This window comes from Branchiostoma lanceolatum, chromosome 1 (assembly GCF_035083965.1).
Source record: "Branchiostoma lanceolatum isolate klBraLanc5 chromosome 1, klBraLanc5.hap2, whole genome shotgun sequence".
Classification (NCBI taxonomy): Eukaryota; Metazoa; Chordata; class Leptocardii; order Amphioxiformes; family Branchiostomatidae; genus Branchiostoma; species Branchiostoma lanceolatum.
Window position 1 is genome coordinate 36244984 of NC_089722.1, and position 7282 is coordinate 36252265.

Below are 7282 nucleotides of genomic sequence, written 5' to 3' on the forward strand. Positions count from 1 at the left end.
TGATCGCCTTTTATTGGTACCTCTGGGGAGCGACCCAAGCACAACAAGGCTATAACCTCCCGTCTTCTTATACAAAGTTAGGATGACGTCATGGTTAGGGTGACGTCATAACTTCGGACAACTTCGTGCACCACCCGGCTGACTGTCCAAAGTTAGGATGACGTCATAACTTCGGACAACTTCGGACAACTTCGTACACCACCCGACTGACTGTCCAAAGTTAGGATGACGTCATGGTTAGGGTGACGTCATAACTTCGGACAACTTCGGACAACTTCGTACACCACCCGGCTGACTGTCCAAAGTTAGGATGACGTCGTGGTTAGGGTGACGTCATAACTTCGGACAACTTCGGACAACTTCGTACACCACCCGGCTGACTGTCCAAAGTTAGGATGACGTCATAACTTCGGACAACTTCGGACAACTTCGGACAACTTTGGACAACTTCAGACATCTAACTTAACTTAGGACAACTTCGTGCATTTCACCCTGATACTGGACATGGGTGAGTATCATGTACTATCTTTGCACTAATCATATACATGTATATGGTAGATTTTGTCTCTAGTCGTGCTGACACCATAATATTTCAACTTCAAACTACCGTCCGACGCACGCACAATGACGGTGTTGTCGGACAGGTGTGAACATTATTTCGGGAGAGAAGATTCGTCTTGAATAACTTACCGCTAATTACATTTTATACAGCAGCTATTCGTTCCATCCTTGGCTTGAGGAGAGTGCTATGGATATAGACGTGTCCAAGTAAAAAAAATACACGAAAAAACGGCCGTACCACACACATCAGGCCTTCGGTAAAATCCCGTTTGTTGAGTCGGTAGAACGTCACTCAAAGTCGACCCCCACCGTCATGGAAATTTGTACATTATTCATCGGGGCGTTAGCTGGATGACGTAGAAATGGTAATACTACTATGTCAATGTGTTTCTGCTTGTGCTAAGAGCAAACTTTGAGGAAAATATCGCCATCAGCCCACAATCACACACAACATTTAGACAAAAAAGTGTTCCTCGCAAACGTTTGTCGTCTGCCGAATAGCAGGATTCTGGGTAACGAATATGGCGGCGGGAAAATTCACCGTAGTACCGTAGCCATTGCTTATAGCAACAAAGAGGCGTTTTGATGATTAATCACACTTAGAGTCCAGTTGTAGGTTAGCAAAAGAGATTCTAATAAGTTGTATTGTAAATAATTGTGTTTAGCAGGAAGCGGATGTGACATTTGTCTTATAAACCAGCGAACAACTATGTAGTATAATTCTCCCACGAAGCCCTCAGACTGTGACAATAAGGGACGGAGAGTTTTTGACGTAGCCAACTTCTAATGCATGGTTATCGAAGCTTTTCAGACAGTGTTCTGAATACGTTAGTCTGTCAAGTTTGCATTTCTAGCGGTATTACTGATGTTGCATCTAGCACATATCCCTAAATACCCCGTTTTCGAAAAATCCCGAATTTAAATACCCCGCGAATTTATGTTACCCAACGTTATATCTAACGGGGGGTGCCCAACCATCGGACGTTTTTTTACGCGCTGGAACTCACGGCGCTCCATTGCTGGTTTCCAGAGAGTGGTCAGGTTTTAATGAATGAATTTTGAACACATTCATCTAAAGACCATACTTGGACAAGAAATGTATTCATACTGTTCATGGGCCCTTCATGCTCCGCGTTACATACGGAAGACGCTGTGAGACATTTTCACGAATGTACCTTCTGATTTAGTGCTACGCCAGATAGTGTGCCTAACTTAGTACGCTTTGGTAATTTTGCTCTCTTCGGAAGTTGGTGATAAAGTTAGGGAAATGTAAATAAGGCTTGAAGTCTGCTATATTTTAGCTTTCTTTTGACCGGAAAATTTTGACTGTGTGCACTTCTAACGTCATGTGAGAAGGGCTATATCTAGCGCATCCCAGCTCATGTTCCCACGGGAAATAGGCTACTACGCGGCCCGACGTACGTATTGAATGCGGCCCGACTTACGAAATCATTACGAAAAAACGACACCGCTTACATCAACAATACTCCGTCTACTTATTGGGAAACATCTTCGCCATCTCTGTATTCAGTTTCGTTTTCATAGACGGTACCAATCACATGTTAGAGCGTAACAAAACTGTGCGTTGAATCGTTCCGCCACCATCGCGGCCCAAAAAAATGGCGGGAAAACAACGTCGTCAGACGACAGCAATGTTTACGTTGTTTTTCTTTGGTCGGTTTTCTTCTCAACAAACACTTAAAGACCCCAATTTTTAGTGTTTTATGAAATCATTTTTCTTATGTGTATGACAGCTGTGTGACTTATGTATCTGCTTGGCACAGGTCGTATATTTAGGTGCCGGGCCGTCTAGCTACGCAGTGACCCTCTACTCAGCGTTGCCATCATTATTGTCAAAATACTACTTTTCGACAAAACAAGAAATGAATATGTACACATATGTTTTGAATGTAAATGACAATTATGTGCATGAACTTGGGTTATTTACCTTCCTTATCAGCTTAGTCATTGGACACAAACACGGCGTACTTATGCAAAATAAGATCAGTAAAAGATCCGTGCGATGTTCGGAAGCGTGCGATGTTCGGGCGGCCCCCGTTACATGTGCAAAATCAACATTTTTTTACCGGTGAAATACTTCATGGGACCAATTATATAATTATTTGCATGAACTTGTCATACATAACTCCTGATACTTTAACGGGTTGGGCCTATTATTGTGGAAGTTATACTCGAAAGTATGTGTTGTTCGGTGGAATCCCAGCAAGTTTTGCACATTTTGCCAAAAAATGTTTATGCTATCAGTACTTGTACTATCATCTCATCTATTTGCAAGTTGGAGCCAAGTAGATTTTTAGACTTCCTTTTATCGAATCTCTTGTCTCTTGTCATTCCACAGTCGGGTTATAAAGGCGGGAAGATAATGGTCCACTTTCGGCTGAAATTGACCTTGGCGTTCCTTGGACAGACATTAGGTGGAAATACCACAATATCCGTCTTGGAAACTATGCGGAAATACCTCCATTTCCATTTCTCATTTCACCCCTACCATCATCGTAGAAAGAGGACTTTGGATGATTTCAAGGAGCTTCTCGTCGACACGCAACCCCGACACTAATTGAATTAGATATAGAATGCTTTCCAACCTAATGTTGTTTTACCCTCGTTCAGTGCAGAGAATTCCCTGGTACATTAGTGCAGTACTCCACCCAGGATCGGACATTATTACCTAAAAGGATCTTTTGGCACGTAAACAAAAGTGGGTTGAAGTGCGAGCATGGAAAAACGAATATGAGTTTCAAGTCTCTTCAAATAAAGAGTGCAGATTTTTTTGTCGCAGGCACAATCTTTTTAGCATCAATGTTATTCTTTTGCTTTATAAATATTTCTGCAAAGACAAGCTTCCGTGCGTTAGGGCAACTGATTTAATGTCCGTGAGGTATATGAACAATTGACAAAAATATACGTCATTTTATCTCGGTGAAGTAGGCTACCAGAGATTACATGGCGGATTGTCATTTCATAAAATTGTAGAGTGGCAACACTAGTACTGTTTTGTCATTCCTCCAAGTCTTTTAGTCCATGGGTCAGGACCGTTTTTGTACCACCGAGAGGGACTAGAGCTACCACGGATTTTTCGAATCTGCAATAATCAAAGTATATTTTGATGTATAATGTCAAGTCTGTATGAGTAGCTTTCTAAGTGTAATCACGTGACCAAATGACGTCATTAGAATGAACATCGCTTTTTGGGACTTTATTCGAAGGGCCAGGACAAAATGTCAAACATCAATAATTTTCGGTGAAAATGGGTTTTAGGTAAATCATACATCGGGAATCACAAAATGATAGATTTTTTGATCCATATTCTGCAGCATTAGGAAGTTATGAGCCTTTAAACTCCGATTTTGGGGTTATTTTCATGTAAAAATACATTGTTTACTTTCCGAAATCAGGGCTACCTATGGCAAGTTATGTGAATCAAACTGGTACGATACCGAGTTGATAATGACGGATGCTGGCACAAAAGACCTCTTACGACATCTCACCTTCATGATTCTGGTAAAGTGGCTATCTCACTAGATCACGACAAGCTGGGCCAAATTGCGAAGGAACATCGCAAGCTGCCATTGTGCGCCAATCGACGCCAATTTGTCGCCTGAAAAGTGTTGCCACTGTAAATATCTTTATGATCAATGTTAATCATTGTGCATTTGTTTGTCAATTCAGTGGCAGCACTGCGATTTCCAATAAAGTTATCTTGTATCTGATTTGCAGCCGAACTGGTAATGTGACATTCCAGATGCGGCCAATATACTTGTAGAGGTCACGAATTTCATTGTTGCGTCGCACGTCAGTACCATCACGAAGGATAATTTGTGAAAAATGGAAATGTTGACGTAATTTTCTAGCGCAATTTATGCTGAGTCCTGTTTAACCGAGATGTCCGCTTATGACCGACACAAGAAATTGGACTTACCAAAATTTTCGACCGATCAACTCCAGTCTATATCAAGGAATGAGCAATCCACTTGTGTTTTGTTGATAAGATCCTCTGTTAAACGAGGTATTAATTGTGGATTAGGCCTAGGGGCTCAAGATAGACGCAGTGATTATTTGCCATCTCCGATAAAGAAAAACTGGTTGTATCGCTAAATTTCAGAAATTTTGTTATGGCAAGGCAAGTGTTACGGCGTTACTGCTGACATCATTCTTGGTGAGAATTTCAAAGTAGAGCCATTGTCTCGACACAGTCCGATCGTGCAGAATTTTCAAATTCAAAAATGCACATCGAATCATGATGAAACAAAAAACCCAAAGTGTTCAGGGTGGCTTAAAGCAACGCTACCATTTAAGGGTTACTACAAAGATGTCTATGTTTTTTAAAATTCTGTGATCGAATAACCATATGAACATATAGTATATGAAATCTAAACTAGGTCCTGTGGATTCTTACTTGAATGAAAGCTAAAAGGTCTGGAACAAGGATCAAGGAAACAAAGAAAGTTAAACGGACGCTGAGGAGAACATATTTCTAAGTTGATAAAGAAAAAAAAGTTGACGTTTTACGGTTATCAAGCTAGCATTATTTTGTTTAACATTAGCCTTATTCTTTCTTTCCTTCGTACCCCATCTGTATTAAAGATAAAGTCGAATTCTTTACACTGTGCACGTTAGGCGAAATTACCGTTCAAAAATAACAATTTCGGCATTCTACCGCCCTTCACCGGATCAGCTAAGGTTACTAAATCAGAAGTGATCCAGCAAATAGAGTTATCACGAATCTTGAACCAACTTCCAATGATAGCCCAAATAACGAAGCGTCAAAAATATTGAGATGCCCGACGCCGTGTTAGACTCGATAAAGAGAACCTACCCTTTGCGCTGATTGACAGGAACGCTGGTTGGAAGTTCTCGATGTTCTCGTCGGATCTGCCTCTCGAAAACACTGAAGAACACTCTCCTCCGACCCCGGTATTTAAAGCCCTGGATAACGTTTCTTCGAAAAGCGTTGGCGTCACGTAATTACAGCAGGGAGCTACGACGTCCCTTTGTGGACCGTTAAAAACGTTGAAATTCAAAACGTGACGTGGGTGGTGGCGTAGGACGTGTTTCCTCCGCATGCGGGTGCGCATCGGCAAAAATTAGCTTTGATTTATTTGACAATCAAAACACGTTCCCTGCGTCTTTCGCCACACTGATATTTCAACAAAGAACTAATCCTCGCGCCAGAATTCTTAAATAGGGATTAACTCAAGAAATGAGAAGACATTCTGTGAATGCGGGAGCATCCTAGCTATCTATAAGCGCACGAAAGACATGCTAATTTTGGATTAACAGGGGGAGAATAAAAGTTGAATTATGTTTTTCTTTAATTAGTCATCGTAATTGTTATCCCATAGGGAGTAAGAACGTGGGTAGTGTACGAATGTTTGTAATGAAGACAATTTCACATAAGTACGGCACTAATCAAAGCAGAAAAAAGACAACGTCCCTAGAGATTTTAGACAACAGAAGTTTCGCTTTATTGGAAGTGTTTTTGTCTTTTATTTTCTTTAGTCTGCTATACGACGACAACATAAAATGGACGATGTACTAAAGTTAGACGACTCATATCAACCGTGCCACGTAACATAGATCAATAAAAGCTAAATATGCATCAGGGTGAAAAACTAGATAAAAGCAAAACAGGAAGTGACATGGTATTGTACATATAACAATGCTAGAGTATGGACAATGCACGACAAAAGAAGTCCTTATATTAGTCCTATAGAATAATGAATATACAAAAGATGTATGTTGAAGTGTTTGTATTTGATTAGTTTTGTAACCTTTAACGATGTGCTTACTTATCGACAGAAAAACAAACCTGCACCTGCACCAAATCTTCTTTACAAAGCTATCTGCTACCATAAATGAAGACCATAGCAGTTTTTGGATAAAAGTTACAAAAACCGAAAGTTCTGTTGCAGTACCAAGGTTACACAGCAGAGCGTCCAAAATCAAACTTGACCTTCGTCTTCCCCAAACCTACCTACCTACCCAAAGTATTAGTTCAAGGATGGGCGGGCGAGTTTGTGGGGATATATCAGAGCCCCGCCTCCCGAGGAGGTTGTTGGCGTCCCGAGGGCGTAGCCCGAGGATGCCAACAAGCTCCGTGGGAGGCGGGCTCTGATATATCCTCACAAACAAGCCCGTCCATCCTTGAACTGATTTAGAGCACAGCCATCTGTCCGAAGCAAAGCTAAGCATACATATTGGGAAATAGTTTGACATATACACTGAAACAAACACAATATGCCAATATGAATGTTTGGGTTTGTGAGTCTCTTTTTCTTAGAATAATCCCCAGTCCACATGTGGTTTTACTTCTGTGGTTCAGTTGAGGTGACAGGCGAGTACCAAGGAGTGACCATTATTTCCTCTCCCTTGAGGCAGAGGTGCTTGAACCAACCTGGGATCTGGTCTCAGCCAATGGAGAGCCAGACTTTCTGTTCAAGCACCTCTGCCTCAAGGGAGAGAGGTGCTCGAACTAACTTTGGCTGTGTATGTGGATTTCAAACAGCAAAATACCCGCTCCTGATTGGCTAAGGACAGATGGCTGTGCTCTAAATATCATTACAATTTATCCAGAGGTCCATAAGATATGCTGACTACAAGCATACGGAAACACACAAAACAAACAGGCATATAGACAGACACACCCAAAACAGTACCCCCACTTTTCACGGTGGTAAAGATTACCTGTTCTCGCGTGAGA